The sequence below is a fragment of the Bos indicus genome, chromosome 23 (assembly GCF_029378745.1).
Source record: "Bos indicus isolate NIAB-ARS_2022 breed Sahiwal x Tharparkar chromosome 23, NIAB-ARS_B.indTharparkar_mat_pri_1.0, whole genome shotgun sequence".
NCBI lineage: Eukaryota > Metazoa > Chordata > Mammalia > Artiodactyla > Bovidae > Bos > Bos indicus.
The window spans coordinates 5542852-5570033 of record NC_091782.1 but is presented as its reverse complement, the minus strand read 5'-3'; the positions used below and the strand labels follow the sequence as shown (position 1 = coordinate 5570033).

The 27182-nt window shown below is 40.5% G+C and overlaps 1 protein-coding gene across 1 annotated transcript in view; it reads right to left on the bottom strand.

Annotated features, from left to right (window-relative positions):
* The window catches only part of COL21A1 (collagen type XXI alpha 1 chain), a 233201-nt gene extending 206556 nt beyond the window's left edge, over positions 1 to 26645 (bottom strand). The window contains exon 1 of the mRNA XM_070777764.1: positions 26467 to 26645. The gene's annotated coding sequence lies outside the window, so the exon portion shown is untranslated. The remainder of the gene's footprint in view (positions 1 to 26466) is intronic.
* Between the last annotated feature and the right edge of the window lie 537 nt (positions 26646 to 27182).

Genomic DNA, 27182 nt, shown 5'->3' with positions numbered 1-27182 from the left:
GGGACTTTGGGATTAGCAGACACAAACTATTATATATAGGATGGGTAAACAGCAAGGTCCTATTGTATAGCACAGGGAACTATATTCAATATCCTGTGATAAACTATAATGGAAAAGTATATCAAAAGAATGTATATATACATGTGTGTGTGTATATATAACTGAGTCACTTTGCTGTATAGTAGAAATTAATGCAATATTATAAATCTATTACACTTCAATAAACATTTTTAAAATGTAGAGTTCAGTGGAAAGACATGAACTGTACAGTTACCACAGAAGAGGAGAGATGTTAATGGGCGTATGGGCAGGGTGCCAGGGGAGCTCAGAGAAATGAAGATCTAACTCCACCTGGGAGAGGAGACAAGAGTTTTCTAGGAGGATGTAAAGTCTGACCTGTGAGTTGAAGGAGAACCAGGGATTTGCAGGTAATCTTAAAAGGAGAGAAAGATAATACCAAATCATATCCGGAGCACAATTAAAGGGCAGAATGTGTTCAGTGAAATAGCTTTCCTGAAGTGAGATTTCCAGAGGGAAAGCTGTGGGGGCTGAGGAGCTCTGGCTGCTGTTATAAAATTCCAGAGGGCAGGGGGTTTGACCACAGACGTTTACTTCCTCGCAGCTGTGGAGGCTAGTGGTCCAAGGTGAGGTGCTGGCTTGGTGGGCTCTGGTGAGGCCCCCTATTGGTGGGCCACCATCTTGCTGGCTGTGTACGTTGGGTGGTGTCTCTTCTCATAAGAACACTGATCCTGTAATCTCACCCTTATGTGCCTAATTAACCTGAATCCTCTCTCCTTAGAGGCCCTACCTCCAAATACAGTTGAGGGCTTTAACACATGAATTTGGAGGAGACACAATTCAGTCCACAGCAGGCCCTGAGGGTGACAAATGACAGTGATGCAAACAATCCATGAAGGGTCTTTAAATCAAGCCAAGAGCAACGGATTTTGTCATTAAAGCTCATCCTGGGATTCTTCAGAGGGATTTTCCAATAGACATACTCTGGGTCACATTTTATAAAGTTCATTGTGGAGGCACAAGAAAACAGAAAGGCCCCCAGGAAGCAGGAGGACTTGAGGCAGAATGTCTCTTTCCACTCTTTCACTGGAGTGAAAAGAGCCCTGGGAGCTGAGACAGGCCAAGAATGATAGTTCATCTCTGGGTGCAGGGGAGAAATAAGAATGACCCACCTCTGGTCCTTTCCAAGGGAAAGAACTCAGAAGGAAAACCAAATTGTTTGCTGGGAGATGGGTGAGTAGAAATAAAACACTTCTTAGTTTTTAGGAAAGCAGGTCTAAGCATCATATGAGGTATGTACATATGGAACTGTGTAGTGTTTTTAGGCAAAGTTAATATCTCAAATGAAGGCTCTTTCCTACCAGCAGAATACATAATTGAATTATCCTCTACCCATCAGGAAAGAGTAAGCTATACTGAAGAGCAAATCTATCCAAGAATCGAAGTGCCTTTTAACAGCAAAGTTTATTTTTTGCTCATATTCTATGTACACTGTAGGCTGGCTACTGGTTCTGCTACACATGACTCATTTTCAGGCCCATTCTAAGAACATGACCATTTTCAATGATAGAAGTAAAGAGCTCTAGAGGGTCTCAAATATGTCAGTCCATAAACATATGTCAATTTTCCACTGAACTCATTGACCAGAACTAATGTGGGGTCAGGAGATGTCAACTTATCATGGACCTGAAATATACTTGGCAAACAAAGTTCATGATGATCACATATAACTACACATTCATCACCCTCCCCTCCAAAAAAATATGGAGGAACCTTTACAGCAGTTGTTGAAACTGCAATTTAGCAGGTCATAACCAGTGTTTTTTTTTTCCAACAGAATGAACAGAAGAGGAAATGTCAGAACATCATGCATGTAGAAAAGGTGGGTATTTGTCATGAGACAATATTTAATATACATCTATCAAATAAGTACAGATGTGCCACAATATAAAATATCTTCCTGTGGGTCCTGTAAAAAACCTTCTAAAGCAATTGTTGTATGGAAGCTCCAAGTAAGCCAGTATATAGAAACATAACAAAAACATAATAACTGGGCTTTTCTAATCCAAAGTTCTGTGACTACCACAGAAGACTAAAGGAGACATGGTCTTCCTTCATAGCATCAGCTCAAAGAACTGAGCCCAAGTTTTACTCTTTCTTTAATATAAAGCTCTCTCAATAACAAATCAATTAAGAAATGTCAGGAACAGTGTGGGAGGGAAGGATTGGGAGTTGGTGTTTAGCAGATACAAAGTATCATATATAGAATGGATAAACAACAAGGTCCTACTCACAGGGAACTATATTTAATATCCTATGACAAACCAAATGGAATTTAACATATTTTATAATTAGCACTCAAACTCTGTATCTTAAAAATCAGACTGGCCATATTTTCATAAGAACTCATACATATGAAGAATACGTCACTGAATATGACATATTTGATTAATACAGGAAACACTTGTAAGTTGCCTTGGAATCTGTAACTAGGGCTCTCCTTTTAAATAGACAAATTTATTTCTCATGTTCTTACTTTTCATAAAGAAATGACTGTAATTATCTTGTAACTTTTAAGTAAAATGAAACAGACTCACAGATACAGAGTGGTTGCCAAGGAAGAGGGGGAGTAAGGAAGGGATGGATTAGGAGTTTGGGATTAGCATATGCAAACTAGAATGGATAAACAACAAAGTCCTACCATATACAACAGAAAACTATATTCAGTATCTTGCGATTAAACCATAATGAAACAATATGAAGAAGAATATTTTATATGTATAACTGATTCATTTTGCCATGCAGCTGAAATTAACATAAAGTTGTATTTTAAATTTTCTAAAAAGAAATACCATGAAGTGACATATTTTTGGCACCTTCCAAGGTTTAAGGATTCCATGACTTTTTGTTTCTCCTAAAATAAAAAATTCAAAGCTTCAAAAGATTTTCCTTAATTCTACAAAGCCATTTTATTGGTGAGGAATAAATAAAATTCTCATATTAAGTGGCACCCTTGACCAAGATGAACAGCAATAAAAAATTTTTACTTTGTATTGTTATTAACTTATAAAACATTGTCATGGGTGATTCTTATCAGGCTCATGTATGTTGTAATGTTTAAGGCAGAATGTATATTTCAAAACTACAAAATACCTATTGCATCTCACTACTTGTCACAGACTTAATATTCCCAATTTCCAATAGTCTATTTTTATCTTCAGCTAAAAATATACAAACGGGAAACATGCACATTCTATGTGTTTGTTTATGGGGGAAATGCAGTATTTATTAATTTAGTTTCAAATTTCTTGTTTCCAAAATGAATTCATCTTAACTCTTACTTTCTAGCTTCCATGTGAAACAGTTGTAATATTTATAATGCTTATTTAAATGGCAAGAGTTTCAATCAATGTCAGCGTTTTCTGCCCCTCCCCCAAATATACTATCATCCTTTTTCCTATATACCCTTCATAGCTCTGTCAATCCAAAAGCCAGCCTTTTGTTTCTATGGGGGAAATGCTTGCTAAACAGCCAAGAGTAACAAGTAAATGTCTCATGTAGTACATCTTCATTAATCTCCCAGATGGCTCCACTGTCTCATTAGGTATGCCAGAGATGTTTCCTGAGGAAAAAAAGAGCCAGCGTGAACAATCTACCATCCTGACATTCAAGAGAGCCAAATAAAATGTGACTAACTGTGTTAAAAGAATGGAAAATGAAAAGCCCATCTTCCAAAATACACTAGTGTACAATTTTTTACCATATAAAAGGAAGCTCTGACATGGAAAATGATGAACATCCTGCATTTGTTAATTAAAGAAGTATTATATTGAGTTCAACAACAGTAACTTGTTTTAAAGTGATGAGTCAACAATATTCAATTCCTTCCTGGCCATATTCAGCCAGGTGCAGGGAAAAAAAGACTATATTGGCAGCTGGACCATCTGTGTCCCAGACCCAGCAAGGTCATGAAGATACTGTTGGAATCTGGGCAAGAAAACAAGGCTGGCTGGACTTCAACATATCCTCTATCAAACCAGGGGGAAGAGATGAGTGAGCTGGAGAGCACTTCCATTTCAAATTGGCTACAGTTCTGTTCTCTCAAATGACTTATTGAATGATTTGTTCCATTAAATACAAGGCTAATAAGTAGCTTCTTAAAACAATTCCTCCAAAAGGAGGAATTTTTTCCCCATTGTTCCAAATTGGATCTACTAGATCTAATAGACTCTGAATTTTCTATAAGTATTTTGTAATCAAAATTAACATACCTATTTCTATTACACTCAAAGAACTTCAAAGATATGCACAATATCATTGTGATCTCTTTTCATGACAGTATTTCTTTGTTATTGCTAAGCTATGAAACCAAAACATAAACCCTTGAAAATGATCCTCCTTCTAAACAAATGACAAGATCTACACAGACCCCACTGAATGCTTGCAGTAGGGTTTTGGATCCTTAAATGTGAGATTTCTTAAACTATTTTACATTGTTCTCCTCAACACACCTTCAAATGTTACCAACAAATACCACAGTCGAATTTTTATCTTCTGCCAACTAGGATGGCAGTAAAAACTAGTCTGCTGCTGTTGCTGCTAAGTTGCTTCAGTCGTGTCTGACTCTGTGCGACCCCATAGATGGCAGCCCACCAGGCTCCCCTGTACCTGGGATTCTCCAGGCAAGAACACTGGAGTGGGTTGCCATTTCCTTCTCTGAAAAACTAGTCTAGATATTCTTAAATAGAGAGCAGTGGGGATGTGCATTTAAGCTGTGTACTTCATTCTTACGGTTGAATAAAACTATCCCTGGTATTCTGGAAAATGACAACACTATACTTCACAATGAGTAAATAATGAATATTTCCTAGGAAAAACCAGCCCACAAGAACTAGAAATCATTCTACTTTGTAAATATTTTGGTCCACATCTTGGCAAATGAGATCAGTGAACAGTGTTTAAAAAGATATCTTTAAATCCCTGTAATGTGAGTTAAGTGTGATAAAGAGACTGAGTTATTATATATTTATAAAATTATAAATTATTTTATAATTAAAATTATAATTATTAAATATTCATTAAAAATCTTACAGAAAGGAGCCCTCAAAGGTATACAATGCCCAAATTCAAGACAGTATTAGTACTACCAAATTTATCATCTACAATGCAAGAAATTCGTGATGTGGGAAACTCTCATGACTCCCATTGTTCACTCTCAAACTGGTTGGTTACATCCAGTCTCTTACACAAACTTTCAAATTCCATGGTGAAAGCAGAAACAGCTGCACTGGACTTTGTTCCTGTTGGGAAGCTGACGTTTCTCTAGCAAGTGCCAAGAGCAGACTCAGAATTACAATATGTCAGACATTATCCAAAAGGAGATGTTCTAATTTTTCTATAACATCCAAATGCTATTCACAAGAAATTGCAAACAATATCTTTAAAGCCATATCACACACGAACCCAAGGGGGCAATTATGGCTGTCCAGATATTTGCTTGCTCCACAATGCTCACTTCAGAACAGAAGTAATAAAGCAGGTGCTAAAATGACTTTTGTTTTGTTCCACAATTACAAGTATTTTAGAATAACATTGTCAGAGTAACACTGGATATGGCCTTTTCAGAATTTCATGGCCTATATTGCTAGAGAGGCAGGGTTGCTCAAAGATGGAAAGTTCTCAGAGCAGGAAGAGGAAAAACACTCTGAGAGAGGTGGACAGAATGAGGAAGAACCATGGCCTCTTGGACATTATGCAGCTCTTTCTTTGGCCCTCTGGGGAACCCATGGGTTCTTGGACTGGATGGGCAGAGCTTGGCTCAGGTTTACCATGAGCAAACCCAAGAGGAACAGGGGATAGGCATGTCCAGATGACATGACACCAGTATGTAGTGCAAACCACAATCATTGAGGGTAAGCTACAATAAATGGAAAAAAGACCCATACAGTCGTAAATATGAAACTGCAAAAACAAAGATGTGAATGATAAAAAAGACAGCACCATAGAGGAAGCCCACAAACTCAGCAGATGTAGTAACTAACACCCATAGAAACAGAGTTAATAACAGTCTGAAAAAGACTAGCTTAGATGCCATTCATATTTAGAGATGTGTGTAAGAATGTTTGAATACAGATATTAACATATTCAGAAATGTATGTGAAAATAATTGAAGAGGAAACTACCTAGATGGAAAATCAAGCTGAAGAATTCTACCAGACCACAAGCAAAAGGACACAGATCTAACAAAATATTTAAAAAGTTTTCAGAAGGAAAACATACAAGGATATATGTGTAGAAATAATGTAAGAAAAGGTAAAATAAAAGCTTTGAGAGCTAAATAAAGATTTTAATCTTCAGAATTAGAGGGTCTCAAAAGTATCAAATTGCTTGAACAGGGAGGAAAAAATATCTTTTAGAGCAGTGTTAGTGAAAAATCAGAATTCAAAGGATAAAGCAAAAAATCCTAAGGTAGGGTGAGTGGGAGGGGGTGGGCCTAGAAAAGATATATAAAAAGAAATAAAATTCAGATTTCTGCAGACTTCTTAGCACAAAAGTGAAGCCAAAAGATAATGGATCCAGATCTTCGAAGTTATGCATGAAAATAGTTTTGGACTTAAGCAAAGTTACTTTCATTTTTTAATATTTTGAACATTTGAAGATTAAAGAACTCAAAAGTCTACTATCTCTGCAAAAAAAAAAATCACTAGAAGATAAAACTAAGAGCTAGTTGTGAAACAGAAATTTTCTTAAAAATCAATGAACACACCAGCCTCCAATTACTATTCCTTCAAAATAAAAAAAAAAGTCAATATAAAGTTGTTACTGAAAAAACATTAATAACATTCTGGAAATAAAACATAAACCCTCCAACCGGGGACTGGCTGTGGAATGGGGGATGGAGGGCAGTGATGGTGATAAAAGTCATGTAAGTAGGATAAGTAAGTTATTTGGTGGGGAGGGATAGATCCCAACTCGCTATCCCATGGGAAGAAAATGCAAGTTTTAACTGATACATAGAAACATAATAGTAATCACTATTACACAAAGAAGAATGTAACTTCCAGAGATAATTGGTAGGGGGAGAAAATGAAGCAAACTTAATTAATTCCAAACAAAGATGGAAAAACTAAAAGTAACAATTATAATAAAGAATAAGAAAACAAGATACATAGAAAGATAAAGATGCAAAGAAATAATTAAAACATATTAGCAATCATAGTAAAATTTAACAAGTTAAATTTGACTATTTAGAATTTAGAAATATTTTAGATGTTTTTTTTTAAAGTCCACCTATATGCTACTTACAAGAAATCAACCTAAAATTCAGTGACAGCAAGTGTTGAAAACAAGCAGTCAGAGAAATAATTCACTAGGAAAATGCTAATAAAACAAAATAGGCATACCACATAAAATAGAAGGCAAAAAATGATTAAACAGGGCCAAGAAGGGAATATACCGTATTTATAAAATACTCATTTCCTAAGCAATAAGATTTAAAACTGTATCCTTTTTGCTTTGAATATTTTGACATGAACATTTATATATATAAATTTGTTTACTATATTCTACTTACATCTAAAGACACATTTGCTGTTAAACACCATTTTTAATGCCATTGCATAATCAATGCAAATATCAACCTTGTCTCTAATACTGAATATTTAGGATATTTTCTATGTCTTACTTATACAAATAACAGAATAATAAACCATTCTAGAGATACTTTTTCTAAAATGAAAGAAAGAAAAAGAGGCAATGAAATGAAGGCAATGATAACCCAACTGATAGATCCACCAACCATCTGAACCTCAGACTCTCAGACCTTCAGACCATCAGACAGAAAGGGAAATGGATGCTGGTGACAGGGGAACTGGCTGATATTGTCCCTCTCAACACAGACACTTCTAAGGATCTTAGAACCACAACATGCACACCAACCGATCCATAGCTAACACCAGACTCTGCTCTCCCCCATTAAATCATCTCTATGAATGAGTCAAAAATAACCTGATTAATGTGTTGCAAACCTTTGTCTTCCCTCTCAGTATTTCTTTTAGTAAGAATGCTAACTCTGTAAAATGAACACAAGGCAAACATTAGGGAAGAAGAGCTCCCTAACTCAGGTATTTTTTTTTTTATATTTTTAATTAAAGTATAGTTGATATGTTAGTTTCAGGTGTACAGCACATTCAGTGTTATATATATAACTTTAGATTCTCTTCCTTTATAGGTATTACAAAATGTTGAGTATAGTTCACAAAGCTTCTTGTTGGTTATCTATTCTGTTATATATAAAATAGATATAATATTCTATATATCTATAACCAGATATGATCTATAGTCAGCTCCTTGTTGGTTATCTATTCTATTATATATAGAATAGACATAATATTCTATATATTATATCTGTAACCAACCTCCTAAGGTCTCTGTCTCCCCACCCCCTTTCCCTTTTGCAGTTTAGGAATTAAAGTGAGGTGAAATGATAGCCTAGAACCTTCTGGAAGGCCATATTTGGGACTCACAATGGTCCCCAGAACACTTTCCGCAATGCGTCCTCACACCTACCCTCCCTCTTCCTTCTGTTCAATATTCCTTCCCTTCACAGATTCAGAAATAGCCAGCAGGACTGAATATTTCTAAAATCAGAGGGACACAAATCTTTGTACTTTTGCTTAGAGGATAGTCTGCAAATAAATCACCACTGGAATAACAGAGCTGTAAGAGTCTTCCAAGCAAGGTATGGCACAATACTTAAGGCAGAAATGTGCATTCACACTGATATACTAATTATTCTCTGTAATGAAGGAATATTTCATAATAATGAAACTGCAATATTAACCAGTGCTACACTCAATATGTCAGCATATCTGGAAAACTCAGCAGTGGCCACAGGACTGGAAAAGGTCAGTTTTCATTCCAATCCCAAAGAAGAGCAATTCCAAACAATGTTGAAACTAGCATATAATTACGCTCATTTCACATGCTAGCAAGGTGATGCTCAAAATCCTTCAAGTTAGGCTTCAGCAGTATGTGAACTGAGAACTTCCAGATGTACAAGCTGGATTTAGAAAAGGCAGAGAAACCAGAGGTAAAATTGCCAACATATATTGGATCATAGAAAAAGCAAAGGAATTCCAGGAAAAACAAAACAAAACATCTATTTCGGCTTCACAGACTACACTAAAGCCTTTGACAGTGTGGATGACAAAATACTGGGAAATTCTTAAAGAGATAGGAATACCAGACACCTTACCTGTCTCCTGAGAACCCTGTATGCAGGTCAAGAAGCAACAGTTAGAACCAGACGTGGAACAATGGACTGGTTCAAAATTAGGAAAGGAGTACGTCAAGGCTGTATATTGTCACCCTGCTTATTCAACTTCTATACACTGTGCATGTGTGTGTGTGTGTGTGTGTACGCGCATGTGCTCAGTCATGTTCAATTCTTTGCACCCCATGGACTGTAGCCCAGCAGGTTACTCTGTCCATGGGATTTTCCAGGCAAGAATACTGGAGTGGACTGCTATTTCCCTTTCCTCTATACAGAGTACATCATGCAAAATGCTGGGCTGGATAACTCATGAGCTGGAATCAAAATTGCCAGCAGAAATATCAGCAACCTCAGATATGTAAATGATAACAGTCTAATGGCAGAAAGCAAAGAGGAAACAGAGCTTCTTTTTTTTTATTTAAATTTATTTATTTTAATTGGAGGCTAATTACTTTACAATATTGCATTGGTTTTGCCATACATCAACATGAATCTGCCACGGCTGTACATGTATTCCCCACCCTGAACCCCCCTCCCACCTCCCTCCCCATACCAGACAGCAAAAGAGACACAGATGTATAGAACAGTCTTTTGGACTCTGTGGGAGAGGGAGAGGGTGGGATGTTTTGGGAGAATGGCATTGAAACAACAGAGCTTCTTGATGAGGGTGAAAAGAATGAAAAAGCTGGCTTGAAACTCAACAATCAAAAAACTAATATCATGGCAACCAATCTCATCAATTCATGGCAAATAGATGGGGAAAAAAGGAAACATTGACAGATTTTCTTTTATTGGGCTCCAAAATCACTGCGGATGGTGACTGCCGCCATGAAATTAAAAGACGCTTGCTCCTTAGAAGAAAAGCTATGACAAACCTAGACAGCATATTAAAAAGCAGAGACATCACTTTGTCAATAACAGTCCATCCAGTAGTCATATTTGGATGTGAGAGTTGGACCATAAAGAAAGCTGAGCACTAAAGAATTGATGCTTTTGAACTGTGGTGCTGGAGAAAACTCTTGAGCATCCCTTGAACAGTAAGGAGATCAAACCAGTCAATCCTAAAGAAAATCAACCCTGAATATTCATTGGAAGGATTGATGCTGAATCTGAAGCACCAATACTTTGGCCACCTGGTGCAAAGAGCCGACTTAGTAGAAAAGATCCTGATGCTGGGAAAGATTGAGGTCAGGAGGAGAAAGGTGTGACAGGGGATGAGATGGTTGGATGGCATCAAAGGACATGAGTTTGAGCAAGCTCTGGGAGATAGTGAAGGGCAGGGAAAGCTGGTGTGCTGCAAACCATGGCGCCATGAAGAGAAGGACACAACTTAGCCACTGAACAATACAACACCATTAACCAGGAAGGCAGAAAGTTTATGTTTCTCTGCTTAAATCTGCCCACTCTAGGTTTTTCCCTACTGTTTTCTATTGACCATACATCCCAAGTAATTATTATACTCATCTTACAGCTTCAAATGTTCATCATTCATTTTCTCTAAAAGTCAATAAAGTTATATGTACATACTCACCATTATGGGAACGCTCACCTCAGTATTAATGACCTCCTCAGGTTCCAAAGAAATGCCTCCTCTCACCCACACCCATACCCTGCTCCTTTATCTCCCTTTGCTTAAGATCATACCCTCCGTGAGAGTTACCCTTCCTTGAGATAATCAATCCTTTCACAGTGCCCTTGGCAACATTTCTTCACTATTTCTCAAAAGATAGCATCTGTCCTGATTGGCCTTTATCTTCTAGACTTTTTCTGGGTAGCTTGTGATTGACAGATTTGTGCTCAGCCGGAAACACCACCACCGTCTCTGCTTCAGTGACCATTTCTACAGAAGGGCTCCAGGTCCCATATTTGGAAATATTTCCAGCTCTCCCTTCAATAAACCCTCCCTTTCCATCAAGCCCTTAAACAAATCACACCCATTCCCAGTTTTAAGTCTGTTTCACAATATATCTTCATTTGTGAAATACAGACCAGTGCTCAAAGTCCAAGTAATAAACAGCAGAAACTTACAGAAAGGAGAAAAGAAATACCACTAAAGATCAAGAGCATGTGGGCTTCTGGGAAACCCAAAAGGCTGAGGGATTAGATCAGCTGTCAGCTGGCTGCCCTGACATCTCCTCTGACTGTCCTGTGCCCGAGCTGCAAGGCTGGTGCCCTCGCTTTTCTGGTTGTTAAACATTCTAAACGTCACTCCTTTTTGCAAGCACTCACAAACCTTACAAAAGGAATATGTCCTGAGCATTACACGATGTTTTCTAGTACCAAGAATAAATCACAGTAAACTGACCTGCAGTTTTTTCACTTTTTTAAGAAGTGGTATTGGTGTATAGTTGATTTACACTGTTGTTAGTTTCAGATGTACAGCATGGTGATTCAATCATATATATACACATATTCATTCTTTAACAGATACTTTTCCCATACAGGTTATTACAGAATATTGAGTAGAGTCCCCTGTGCTGTACAGTCTGACCTATACTTTTTTGATAGGATTGGGCTTCCTCTGTGGCACTAGTGGTAAAGAATCCTCCTACCAATCCAGGAGACATAAGAGACGCGGGTTCAATCACAAGTCAGGAAGATCCCCTGGAGGAGGGTATGGCAACCCGTTCCAGTACTCTTGTCTGGAGAATCCCATGGACAGAAGAGCCTATGGACTATGGTCCACAGGGTCACAAAGAGTCAGACACGAATGAACCGACTTAGCACACACACGCGCAAGGCTGATATCATGAGAAGACTGTACTTATGACACTTCAAAAATGAGAGCAGATAAATGTAGTCTGGATATAAAACTGATCAAATGGCTCCCCCATGGTGAGTAACAGTGGTTGCCAACCTGGCAAGAGGTTGCTGGCAAGATATTTTAGAATTCTGTCATGTGTCCTGCCAAGTTCATTGGTTATCCATAATTTGAGTGAGGAAAACGATGACATGCAAATCAAGTTTCTAGATAAAGAAAAGCTAAAAAAGATTTCTAACTGATTGAATGGAAGCCTGTGGATAAGATCTCACCTGGATAAATAATAAACCAATCACAATAAGACAAAATTCAAAAGAAATACACAAAAACCCTGGGATCCAAAATTTGGATTGTAGAATTCTTAAAAGGAATCTGTTGGCCTAACAGCAGGAGGACTGAGCAGACAAAAAGGCCTTAGCTAATGGCAAACTGAAGTCATTTGTGTGAGCTAGCTGCCAAAAATTAGTTTGCTCTTGGGCCACAGAGAGAAAAGAGCAGGGCTACACCCTTTCTATTTAGCAACCAATGATCAGAAAGAATCAATACTCAGCATGTCCAGGGAAGGTTGACTAGGCTGTAGATGTAACTGTAAACCATGCAAAAGACAAAGAAAGAAAGAAAGAAGCAGTTTTAGAATACCATGTTCCACTTGTCTTCAAATCCTGGCAAGACTGGATTTGAAGTGGAAGAGATTTTTTTTGTCCCTGTTACTCCTAGAGTACAGAATTAGGACCAGTGCATGGACACCCCAAGGAGGAATTTTTCAGTTTAACCTAAGAAAATAATTTTTAGTAAATAAGGATGTTTAAAGCTGAAAGTTTCCCATCCTTAACGGTATCTGGCAGCAGATCATCTGCTCATTAGTTATGCTATTGGGAGAGATTAAGGCATCAAGCGTCATTCGTATAAACAACATTTGTATCACAAATGACAATTACTTGTAAGGTAATTTCCAGCCCTGTGATTTATGTTGACTATTGTGTGTGTCTAAACTGAACCATGCTTCAAGAAGCAGGCTCATGCCACACCTCCTCCATGAAGCAAAGTATGACACAGACCAAATCTTCCCCGGCACCGACCTCCAGCATTAAACCATCTGGAGTCTTACTTTGCTTCCAAACTTATATTTGAAGTAGTTCACCTCCCAATCATACCATAAGGAACCTCAGTCTACTAGGTACCCAGGGAGCCAGGGAGCTTGCTGACTCATCACCACCCACCCAACCCCCCGCCCACAGCACAGAATCAACATTTTTACAATTATCAGTAGCTCCTTTTTGTGAACGGGAAGAAAGACAATAAAGCTTTCTTGGGAGCATTTGTCTCCTCTCTGCCCTTTTGATATATCAAAATTCCTTGTTTTGCATTTAAAACTTCCCAACTCCATAATGGGGGCTTCCCAGATGGCACAGTGATAAAGAATCTGCCTGCCAATGCCAGAGACACAGGGTTCAATCCCTGGGTAAGGAAGATCCCCTGGAGTGGGAAATGGCAACCCACTCCAGTATTCTTGCCTAGAAGACTCCTTGGACAGAGGAGTCTGGTGGGCTACAGTCCATGGGCTACAGTCCGTGGGGTCACAAAGAGTCAGACAAAATGACTCTGAGCACACAGGCAACTCCCCAATGAGGACAATGGTCACAGAAAGAGAACCCATTCTTGCAGCTTTTGCAGATAATAAAATATGCCTTCTTTCTTTCCCTGTTAGCACACGTGAAGAAATGGCTCTCAGAAAACAAATCCCAGGAGAAAGATTTTAAAGGAAAAAAGTCAAAATTTGAAATTGTCTACAGTAAAAGTAGACTTTATTGATTACACCAAAGCCTTTGACTGTGTGCATCACAACAAACTGTGGAAAATTCTTCAAGAGATGGGAATACCAGGCCACCTGACCTGCCTTCTGAGAAATCTGTATGCAGGTCAAGAAGCAACAGTTAGAACTGGACATGGAACAACACACTGGTTCCAAATAGGGAAAGGAGTACATCAAGACTGTATATTGTCACCCTGCTTATTTAACTTACATGCAGAATACATCATGAGAAATGCCAGGCTGGATGAAACACAAGCTGGAATCAAGATTGCTGGGAGAGATATCAATAACCTCAGATATGCCAATGACACCACCCTTATGGCAGAAAGTGAAGAGGAACTAAAGAACCTCTTGATGAAAGGGAAAGAGGAGAGTGAAAAAGCTGGCTTAAGACTCAACATTCAGAAAACTAAGATCATGGCATCTGGTCCCATCACTATGGGAAATAGATGGGGAAGCAGTGGAAACAGTGGCTGACTTTATTTTTTAGGGCTCCAAAATCACTGCAGATGGTGATTGCAGCCATGAAATTAAAAGATGCTTGCTTCTTGGAAGAAAATCTATGACCAACCTAGACAGCATATTAAAAAGCAGAGACATTACTCTGCAAACAAAGGTCCATCTAGTCAAAGCTATGATTTTTCCAGTAGTCATGTATGGATGTGAGAGCTGGACTATAAAGAAAGCTGAGTGCCAAAGAATTGATGCTTTTGAAGTGTGGTGTTGGAAAAGACTCTTGCAAGTCCCTTGGATCTTGCAAAGAGATCCAACCAGTCCATCCTAAAGGAAATCAGTCCTGAATATTCATTGGAAAGACTGATGCTGAAGCTGAAACTCCAATACTTTGGCCACCTGACGTGAAGAACTGACTCATTGGTGCTGGGAAAGATTGAAGGTGGGAGGAGAAGGGGATGAAAGTGGATGAGATGGTTGGATGACATCACCAACTCAATGAACATGAGTTTGAGTAAACTCCAGGAGTTGGTGATGGACAGGGAGGCCTGGTGTGCTACAGTCCATGGGGTTGCAAAGAGTTGGACACAACTGAGCAACTGAACTGAACTGATGTATGGATATGAGTTGAACTATAACAAAAGCTGAGAGCTGAAGAATTGTTGCTTTTGAACTGTGTTGGAGAAGACTCTTGAGAATCCCTTGGACTGCAAGGAAATCCAACCAGTCCATCCTAAAGAAAATCAGTCCTGAATATTCATTGGAAGGACTGATGCTGAAACTGAAACTCCAATACTTTGGCCACCTGATGTGAAGAACTGACTCAGTGGAAAAGACCCTGATGCTGGGAAAGATTGAAGGCAGGAGGAAAAGGGGATGACAGAGGATGAGATGGTTGGATGGCATCACTGACTTGATGGACATGAATTTGAGTAAGCTCCGGGAGTTCATGATGGACAGGGAAGCCTGGTGTGCTGCAATCCATGGAGTCAAAAAGAGTCAGACACGACTGAGTGACTGAACTGAACAGTAAAAGTAGCAGTGTCTTACCCTCTGGAGGAGCAGGGCTAGGATTCTTCTTGCCTGCATTTGAGAAGATGGCAACCCTGTAATAATCGGATTCCTTGAGGACACTGTCTTGAGAAATAGATTGGCCTTGCTTAAGGATTGGCAACATGAAAACAACTATAGAGAGGAAGGGGAAAGAGGCTCTTCTTGCAGCTATCTTTATGATACATGCTCATCTTTGCAGAAAAGCTGAAGATGGAATGAAGTGGAAAACATGCACACATTTATTCTTAAAGTCATTAGTATTCAAATCAAGTTTGAAAATATGAAATTATAATGGCTTCACTAGTCTTACTTAAACTGTTTTAGGCTCAAGTATGGATAACATGGCAGGTTTCTAGATAGGAGATATGAAATTCAACTTGGCAGCCTTATCCAAGATGATGTAGAAACATTTAAAACACACAAACTCATTGCACTACTCAAGCTTAGCATTTAATGATGTAATAGGTCTGGCCGAAAAGTGTCCAATGTGAAATTACACTATCCAGCTAAAAATTAAAAATATTTCGAGGCACAGTTAAGGAAATACAGATGCACAAATGGCTCTCACTATCCTATATTGGTAACTGGCCAGACATTCACTTAATTAACTAATTGAGAATGAATCAGAGCTCAAAAATATTTACATTTTTTTTCAGGGCTCTGACATGTGTAGTCTAAAAATAATTGATTCTGATTTTCCCAGCGTCTCCATAACTTCCTTCTATTTTAAGCCATGATCACTTCAATTCAATTCATCATGGGTTTTTGTTTAGTTTTTGGATTGGTAGACTATGTGCCTAGTCTAAACACTTTGTAGAAATTTACTGATATACATTATACATATAGAGTTCACCACAGTTTTGAGAAGAGCATAGACCCAACCAGGGACCCCCAATAATAAACCTTCAGATTAGTGGGTATGGGAGCAATTAACATATGAAATCAACCATGACATCCTCTTTGAAGCACTCTACCGAGAGCAGCAATGTACTAGGGTTAAAAGTTCCGTGATATGATACCAACCCTGATAGACAAAGCAGACACAGTGAATTTTGCAAAGAGATTGCGAGTCCTGGAGGACAGGGATCGTGTCTCATTTTTGCTGCATCTCTAGGATCTGGAATTAATCTATGGAAACAGCTGGAAAAATATTTGCCTAGTCGATGAATTAACATGTATCCTATACAAATACATAAAATTCTGTGCTATGGCCACACAAAGGTCTCTAGTTGAGGAGGCAAATGGATACTGAAACCCAGAGCTGCATCTGCCTGGAAACAAAGCTGCTGCTGCTGCTAAGTCACTTCAGCCGTGTCCGACTCTGTGCAACCCCATAGACGGAAGCCCACCAGGCTCTCCCGTCCCTGGGATTCTCCAGGCAAGAACACTGGAGTGGGTTGCCATTTCCTTCTCCAATGCATGAAAGTGAAAAGTGAAAGTGAAGTTGCTCAGTCATGTCTGACTCTTAGCAACCCCATGGACTGCAGCCTACCAGGCTCCTCCATCCATGGGATTTTCCAGGCAAGAGTACTGGAGTGGAGTGCCATTGCCTTCTCAGGGAAACAAAGCAATTTTCTAATTTTCACAGAGGAAAACAAGAGGGAGTCAAGCTTCCCAGGTGGCGCTGCTGCTGCTGCTGCTGTTAAATCGCTTCAGTTGTGTCCGACTCTGTGCGACCCCCTAGACGGAAGCCCACCAGGCTCCCCTGTCCCTGGGATTCTCCAGGCAAGAACACTGGAGTGGGTTGCCATTTCCTTCTCCAATGCATGAAAGTGAAAAGTGAAAGTGAAGTCACTCAGTCGTGTCCGACTAGTTGTAAAAAATCCCACCTACCAACGCAGGAGACATAAGAGATGCAGGCTTGATCCCTCGGTTGGGAAGATTCCCTGGAGCAGGGCATGGCAACCCAACTCCAGTATTCTTGTCTGGAGAATCCCATGGACAAAGGAGCCTGGCAGGTTATAGTCCACAGAGTTGCAGAGAGTCAGATATGACTCTAGTGACTTCACACATGCATGCATAAGATGGACTATCCAGGACCCTGACCAACGAAACCTCTACAATTGCTAAAATCTAGGAGCTCATAGAAGGAAATGGCAACCCACTCCAGTGTTCTTGCCTGGAGAATCCCAGGGATGGGGGAGCCTGGTGGGCTGCCGTCTATGGGGTCGCACAGAGTCGGACACGACTGAAGTGACTTAGCAGCAGCAGGAGGAGCTCATAACAAACCATCTGCAGCTGCAAGTCGGTCCTAAGGACACTTCCAACTCCACCCAACAACCACTGGGGATTGTGCCATATGGCAAAGGATGCTGGCCTCCCAGACTCCATAATAAGTACTTAGAGTCACAGGAGTTGCTCTGCAAAGCCTCTGTTGGCACCCCTAGAGCACTGCTAGCTTTGGGAGACATGCTCCCTGCATCCCCAGCACAACATGGAGAAGGGTGAAAGTCTGGAGTCACCTGTCCGCCATGACCCCGGCTGCCTGGAGGATACCTCATCTAAAGCAGCAGCAAGCTTTCCACAAGGTAGATACCCAAATCAGACGTGTGAACAAGATCAGAAGTAGGAAGAATATTCACTTGTGGTAATAACTAATTTGAGTACCTTTCCCTGCCAGGCACTATGTTTAAGAGTTTGTGTGTATTATTCCACTGAACACTCTTGACCACAGCATGAAGTAGGTCCTTTGATCCTCTCTTGACAAATGGGAAAATTAAGCTTTAAAAGGTTAAGAACCATGAACAAGGTCACACAGGTGCTAAGTGGCAGGGCTACGACTACATACCCCCCCAACCCCGATCTTAGCTATAATCCTCGATGGCTTTACAGGATTAGAATACATAATATTCTTTTGGCACTCACTAGGAGTAAGAAAGTGATGCTCTGCTTTTAATAAAAATCACACCTATCATTTTCACCAGATTTTCCTATCTCTTATTAGTGTGTCTGGTATTTCAAAGTACATCTCATACAAGTGCTTTGTGAATTACAGGAATGTAAATGAATCACATTGTAACATCATTATCTCTCTAATACATTTGTATCTATATCACTAATACATTTGTATTAGTATTCAAAATTACCATTTCATATGCTTCCTCTAAAAGCATGTAGTTATGTATTTACTTTTTCATTATAAAGGTAATACATGTGTATTAAAAAATAGAGGAAACAAAGAAAAGCAGGAAAGAAAATATCTATCATACTACCGTCAAAATGCAACTGTTAACATTTTGGCAAACAATTTTGAGCTCAAAACTACAATATGATTACTCATATAAACATGATTTCATTTATAAACCCATACTTAAGAATAAGAATTTTTTTCCAAGTGTTGAAAAGACCAGTGAATATGTTTTATATAATTCCCATATGGAGGCCAAAAAAGTTTGTTTAGCCATCATGAAAAGGAAAATACAATTTTCTTGAAATACAAAGATCTGCTATCTCATTATTTCCCACGCACAGTAACATCCATCTTCAGTGAACATTCAAGAATATTGTTATAGGAATTTTTGGAATGAATGCTACATTTCTCTAGAGACTAACTTCCTAAAGGGTTTTACTCAAACTGACTTCACCTCTGAACACAGATGGTCTAAGCTACAACTCTTCACGTGATCCATGATGGTCTCAAATGGTGCTTTTCACCAAGAAAAAGAAAATGAAAGAAGACTTTACAATCACGCCTACCAAGTCTGTTTTACTACAGGCTTTTCTGATAAGCAACCGATTTAGTAAGTTAGTGGTAGACTGGGATGAGAAACCAGGTTTCCCATTTCCTGGTCCATAGCCTTCTTGGAAATAATGTATGTCTATTTATTCAGTACTTCGTGTACAAATACTGTTACTCTTATTCAACTGGCAGAATGAAAACAACATATAACTTAGATTGTAGGTCACATCCCACACTGACAAACTTGCTGCACTAACTTATACAGGATAAGGTTTGAATAAGGTTCCATGCGCCTCCATATCCCATCAAGAGTTCTGAATCCCACGTTTTCTTTTCATCCCTGCTTCCTCCTCACTCCGAAGGGACTTAAGTAGGAAATGTATGAACCACTCTACCTAAGACAGCTACCTTGGCATCCCTGCTCCTCAGGAAGCATCCTTCACTCTCTCTCATTTCAAACCTTAGTCCAGAAGTGCTGGCTAACAAGTGATTTCAACAGGGAAAGAAAAGAAAAGAAAAAGAACTCCGAAAGGATGGACAGGCACTGCCAGAAGGAAAAGGGAAGCTTCTACAGAGAAGTGGAGGAGTCAGCCGCATTCTCAGGACCTTGGGTTTTTCTCTTCTCCACAGTGCCTCCCTCTGGTGTAACTTCTCCACTTCTTGCCATAATATAAATTCAAATCAAATTCATCTTCTAATGGACACAGGTTGCTTCCATGTCTTGGTTACTGTATATAGTGCTGCTGTGAACTGTCAATGAATAAAGATATGGTCCACATACACAATGGAATAGTACTCAGCCATAAGAAAGAATGAAATACTGCCACATGCAGCAACGTGGATAGACCTAGAGATCATGTACGAAGTGAAGTAAGTCAGGCAGAGAAAGACAAAGACCATATGATACCACTTATATGTGGACTCTAAAATCATCTCACAATTGAACCTATTTACAAAACAGAAATAGGCCCACAGAAACAAAAACCATACGTACCACTACCAAAGGGGAAAAGGGGGGAGGGATAAATTAGGAGTTTGGTATTGACAGCTATACACGACTATACATAAAATAGGAAACGACAAGGACTTACTGCACAGCACAGAGAACTATACTCAGTATCTTGTAATAACCTATAAAAGAACATATATACCTGTTGTTGCTAAGTCGCTTCAGTCGTGTCCGACTCTGTGTGACTCCATAGACGGCAGCCCCCCAGGCTCCCCTGTCCCTGGGATTCTCCAGGAAAGAACACTGGAGTGGGTTGCCATTTCCTTCTCCAATGCATGCAAGTGAAAAGTGAAAGGGAAGTTGCTCAGTCGTGTCCGACTCTCAGTGACCCCATGGACTGCAGCCCACCAGGCTCCTCCGTCCATGGGTTTTCCAGGCAAGAGTACTGGAGTGGGGTGCCATAGCCTTCTCCAATATATACCTATATATACACATATATCTATATATTTTATATATATGCATAACTGAATATTGTGCTGTATGCCTAGAACTAACATAATATTGGAAATCAACTATATTTCAATATTTTTTTAAAAAATCATATTCAGCCCTTTCTAAAGATTAATTCAAGACATTATGTTAAATGAGAATCAAAATGGTTTGAAAAGAAACAGTGACACATCATGCCACACTTGTTGATTTTCATAAATTTAAATCAAAACTATTTTTGCCTTATACACTTTTTCACTTAAAAATAGGTACAAAGTGCTATTTTTACATAATAAATTAAAAGGAGCTTTCCATTTGAAAAAAGAAAACTGCCAATTGGCTCTCAATAGACTTACTAAACTGAACAAAGTAACTTTTCTGAATCCCAGAGGACAGTTAAGCTGGACAGGCACTTCACCACAGTGTAATTATTGGCTGAACACTTACAAAGAATGTTCCTCCTTTCCTTATCTTTAATATTGTATCTAATTCTGGGTACTGGTGAGTGCCTAGACAGCCCCTTGAGTTGGAATCAAACTGCCTCTTCCTAATTCAGTAGAGAAATACAGCAAGGTTTAGCATTTATAAAACATTCAATACTTTGTTTCATTGAATCACCTATAGATTTGAAAGTTGCCATAAAAATGTAAAACATATATTCTGAGTGTTTGTTTTTATTTACCACTGTTACATAATAAAAATGTAAAAGGCTATACATTTCCAAAGAATATATTTAGAAGAACTTCCTATAAAGCTCAGACTTCACTAGAAGTTTTTACTTCGAATTTAAAAAGAAAGTTGTGTCAGTTCTTAATCTTTTCTTCTTGACACCAGTAACTGTAAAAACAAACAGTTAGCGGGTAACATAACACTGCGATCGTGGCTACACTGACCTATATCAAAACAAGACAAGTCAAAACAAAAATTAAACAGTGAATCGAACAGAAGAACCTGGCAGGATTCCCAGACGGTCACCAAACTTGGACTTGAGAAACTGTCCATGTTTCCTGAAATTCTCAAAGATACCTCTGAGTTTTTCATTAGTAAAAGCCAAACTGCTAAAGTAACGGCAAAAAGGAAAAACTCAACTAGATCCTTAACCTAGCTATAAAAAAACTCTTCCTTTTCACAATGGATAGCTATATGTTTATTTTCTTACACTTAGCTATGGTGATGTCAGTGAATTTTCATTTAGAAAAGCTTTTCAATAAATAACCCTGAAATCAAAAATCAAACTGGGTCAAGGGAGACAGGCAGATCCATAGGATTCCCAGGGCACTTTATCTGGGATTATGTGCTTCTACCACATTATCTGATTTTTCAGAAGACAAGGCAGTTGAATGAAAAATGTACTGAGCAGAATACAGGAAGCCTGTTGTTATCTAGTGCCACCACTGACTGTTCCTGAGCTTTTAGCCAAGAATGAGGTCCCCAAGTCTTTTTCCCCATTTCGACTGGACAAATTATAATATCCCTAAAAATGCTATGAGTGCACAGGAATTCCATATAGACAGGTAAGGTGTAATGTTACACAGCCTCTCTTTTTCAAAGCACATGACAACTACATTTCATAATAAATTAACCCAACTGATTAACTTTTTAATCAGTTTGGGCATCAACATGCTACAGCTCTGATCTCAGGTGACTCCAATGTTTAGTCCAGTTTGGGAACTAGTGGGTGAAGCAGTCATTCTCCGAGTGCGGTCTCAGGCCCGCAGTAACAGCATCTGGGAACTAGTGGGTGAAGCAGTCATTCTCCGAGTGCGGTCTCAGGCCTGCACTAGCAGCATCTGGCAACTTTTAGAACGTTGTTCGAAAGTTTGTATTATTTTCCAAGAAAGTTGAAGGACTTCATTTATTCAGAAACAAATTCTCTTACTAGCTAAAACAGAAAAAGCATCAAATGACATAACCTGAATTACCACTGCCTTTTCAGGATCTAATTTTCAGAGGTGAAAAGAGAAAAAGAGAGCATCAGCTTAAACCATTAACATCCAAGGAGAAATGATAGGAAATACTTATTAAGCATTTACTGTTAGTAGAACTTTATGTTTGTTGACTCATTTACTCCTCATGATAATCCCCCTGATGTAGGTACTATTCCCCAATTTTAGAGCTTCCCAGGTGGTGCCAGTGGTAAAAAAAAAAAAAAAAAAAAAAAAAAAAACACCTGCCAATGCAGGAGACTTAAGAGACACAGGTTTGATCCCTGGGTCAGGAAGGTCCCCTGGAGAAGGGCATGGCAACCCACTCCAGTATTCTTGCCTGGGAAATCCCATGGACAGAGGAGCCTGGGGGGCTACAGTCCATGAGGTCACAAAGAGTCAGATACGGCTGAAGCGACTTAGTATGCATTCAGCCCAATTTTACTAAGGAGGAAACAGAAACAAAGAAAGGTTACACAACTGGTAAGTGACAGTCAGGACTCAAGGCTTGGCATTGTGGCTGAAAAGTGTGTGTCCATAACTGTGAGATGGAGAAGGCTCAGCCACAGAGCCAATTCTCTTTTCATGAGACTGGATTGCTTGCCAGGAATAAATATTTCAAGTTGTTTCCCACAAGAATGCTAATGAAACAAACTAAAGAGTTACTACTGCATGCTGAGAAATACAATCCAAAAATAATAAATACAAAATAAAAACGTATATCCCTTTGCTGTGATGTGTTTTGCTCACACAACTTTCCAGGTTGGCCTTAATGGTAAAACCGTCAACTTTGGAACAAAGTGGGCCATCAAAATAAGTGAACTGAAATGAAGACAATCAGAACCTTTCTAAGTGAGCCAAGTTATGAAAAATAAAGGCAATTAGGCTCACTTCTTTATGATTATCTCTGCTCCAGCCCTTTTGCCTGCAAACGGAGAATCATGAAATCACCGTGGGGCATTAGCATCTTTCCGAACTGGCCACTCACTGGGCTGCTTCATCTTGTCGTTGACTTGCAACATCACAGATGCTCAGCTCTTGAGTTAAATTATCCAGGATACATAATTTTATTACTGAGCCTTTTAATTTGCTTCCACACGCCTTCATTTTCCCCATCAAGAGAAGTGCCTCTGATCTTCACTTTTCATGCCCAGAGCCACTCCTCATCTCATACATAGTAAGCCAAAAAGAAAACCCTACTTACATTAAGTTGCAATTACATTTAATTTAATAACATTAAATTCTAATCATATTCAATTTAATGACATTACATTGTAACTTCCAAAGTATCCTAATGAAGACCCGATTTCCTGAATGGAGTAACCAAGATGTTTATGTGCTGAAACTTGTATTATGTTTAGTCTTCTAGAAGTCACAGAAGACTGGTAACAGAAAGAGTACAATCTCTTACATTCAAAGATGGAAGATGAGTCCTAAAATTGCATCCTAAGTTGGAAATCTAATAGTCAATTTATCACTGAAATTAAAGGTGAATCAAGACGCATTTCAAAGTACAGAATCAAGTGGCATATTTCTTGGAATTAATCCCCATTTTTTTTTTTTTTACTAGAACTCTCTGGTTCTAAAAGGATCACCCAGATCAGTTCCAATCAAATATTGTAAAAGGAGTTGCTTCTTCTATATGTGGTTCTGAAGCACTGTGAAATTATTGCAGCTAAGAAACAAAAGGACAGTTTAATGGCCTCCCCTGCCCCTTCTGCCAGTTGAGGCTTGTCCTTGCTGTGTCCTCACCTGGCTCTCTCTCACATTGTCTTGAGCAAACCTTGATGTAACTGCATAACGTTTCATTTTTCTCTCCCAAGAACCTAGGAAACACCAGGTAGGACTTCTAAACTGATGTTCTTGGAAGCCACAGCATGCCAGGCCTACCATTTGAACTGTCTTTTAGAAGGAATGATATTCTGGAGAGCCAGATTTAAGGCTGTTTAAATTTGAATGTGAAGATTATAAATTCCACCAGATGGTAAAATCCTTTACCATACACAGTGAGTAGATTAAAAACTAGGCTGTTGACTTGAAGATAATCTACTAGAAAAATTTTGTTCTAGAAAGTTCTATATAAAACATAGAGTAAAATTAGGAAGCTAATTAGAGGATGTCCATATATTCAGATTCTAGTAAGAAGGAAAAACTGTAAATTCTAAGGGTGAGGCTGACACGTAAATTCATGTAAATATAAAGTGTGACCATGTTCTCCACATAGTTTTCATTCAAAGTGTTTGGGGATTAGGTCTTTATTTTCTTTTTAGTTGGCGTGTGTGTCTGTGTGTGTGCGTACATTTTGGACTAGCAAACATGTCATTGACTATGCTGGAAGCATTATTTCCTTTAACTCTGACAACAAAATGGCATTGCCCATTCTGCAGATGAGGAAGGTGAGGCCCACAGAGTTATACCCCTGCCCCAGAGCTCAGAGAATCAGAAGAACAGGTCTTGAACCTGCATCTTGGGCCTCAGATCGAGGCTCCTAGTCCTCACCACAACCTGTATTCCCCCCAGTTCTCTGAACACAAGCTTAGAACCTGTCCCTTAAAGGTCTCTATACCTCATCACAAATTGGCTCTGACAATAGCAGCTTGGAAAGCAACTGCTTTCCGCGCAGAACACTGAGCAGTGTTCACCCCAGCACACATGTAGTAGGACCACAGTCACGCCTCTTCTAGCTTTTTTTCCAACATCAGATTTTCAGATCCATTTAAGCCTATTTGCAAAGTCATTCTATTTCTGTACTAATGACTTACGAACAGCTGGAATTATTTTTCTCGCCAAAATTTTGAAATCTCAGATCTCTATTAAAAAAAAAAAAAAAAAAAAAAAAGGAGCCACTCAGAGAATTCAGAGACCTGCAAGGCTGAATTTCCTTGCACTCTGGAGAACTGGCATGAATCCCTGAAACCTCCAATTGCTCATACCTCATATGAGTCCTGTAAAGTGTACTGATGACAGGGATGATAGGGAGCAGCCCCATCAGGGGCCAAATGTTGGTGTTATTGCAGCCAGGAGATTCTTAGGTGCATGTCTTCTTTGGCTTCCTTTCAACTCTTAAAAATAGAAAATGTTTACTACAGGAAACTTCGCTCCAGGTGATGGCTAAGTCTCCGCCCTTTTCAGAATCCTCCAAAGTCCACGGCATTTAAATATATATATATATATATATATATATATATATGGGTAGAACCCTACTGATAAATATCTAAGATTTTCAGAAAAGGGGTCTGTTTCCTCCCTTCTCTGGAAGGAAAGCCAAAGGCGTCTGCCCTTCCCTCCGCTGAAACCCGACCCAGAGCCCTCTACAGTGAGCCAGCGCTAGCCTGACCTGCAGGGTCCAGGAACACACAGCGGGCTGGTCCCTACCCCGCAGTTTCAGATTCGGATAGTCTGCGCCTCCCAAGCGGGGCCCCCGAGTTTGCATTTCTGAAAGTTCCCAGGGGAGGCTGCTGCTGCTGCCAAGAGACACCCCTTCCTTGGAGAAGCAGGGCTCTCAGCCACTGGTTCCCAAAGCCATACCACCTGGCAGTCACCTGGGAAGTGTGTAGCCCACTCCCACAGATTCCGATACAATTGACTGGGTGCTGTCCCGGCCCCGGATTTGTCACGCTCCCCTGAGTGAGCCTCCGGGGCCGCAGTCTCAGAGAACCTCCCGGGCACCGCGCACAGCCCGCCACCCCGCGCTCGGCATCACGCTCCCTGCGCCGCACGTGCGGACACCAGCCCCTTCTAGAAAGACCGCGGCCCAGATAGATGAGCTTAGGGGAGTAAATCACCGCGCACTATCCATTTTCAGAGGCCAGAATGCTCCGAACAGAAATCAGAGTCCAGAGAGGCTACGGAGATCATGCGACCACCCAGGAACTTTGCGGGACAGATCCCGGGTCCCAGCCTCCATCCTGGGTGCCGACTCTGCCTGCCGGTTCACTCGCTGCCTCCGCACGCGCGGGAAGAAACTGCACCCTGCAGACGCGGGAGCTCCAGCCGGAGGTCCCCGGTTCGCCGTCACGGCAGGGACAGGAGAGGAGAAGGGGCCGCCTTACCTGGCGCGCGTCCCTGCTCAGGGGTGCTGTCGCGGCAGCGGCGAGCCCCGCGGGGGCCCGGGGGTCCTGGAAGTGACCGGCCGCGGCCCTGCCACCACCTGGGCCGGAGCGGGTCGGCCGCCCTCCCCTCCCGGAGCCCGGAGCCCGTCTGCCCCGGGCGGCCGGTGCGGAGCGCGCGGGACGCTCCCGGCCTCGGAGGCGGAGCCCGAGATAAGGTTCGCGCCCCCACCCGCCCCCTTTCCGCGAGCCGAGGCCAGAGGGTGGGTTTTGGATCCGAATCCCCAGTGCGAACTGCCGGGGAACCCCGCTAGGAGCCAGAGGAGCTCACGTCCCGCTGGGACTGGGGAGAGGCGGGCCCGGCATTCCCGGGAAGCAGGTCAGGGCAAGGCCGCTCGGAGGTGGAAGGCGCCAGGGCGAAGCGAGGCGACCCGAGCGCATCCCTCGCGCGGAGTCAGGGAGCCCCAGGCCCGCCTCCGGGCGCCGGGATCAGTCACCTGGTCCAGCGGCTGACCGGTGGACCTGCCTTTGACCTAAGCTGCCGGAACACCTGAGGGAAGTTCGCGTTCAAATAAATAGGCAGTTACCTTGGAGGACTTGGAGGTGGCAGGGAAAGTCCGAAATAAGGTGCCTGATAAACGGACGGTCTGCGCTCTGCCCCCTTTAGTCCGTCCCTCACGGGGCAGCCAGAAAGTTCTTTAACCATCACGGGCGCTCAG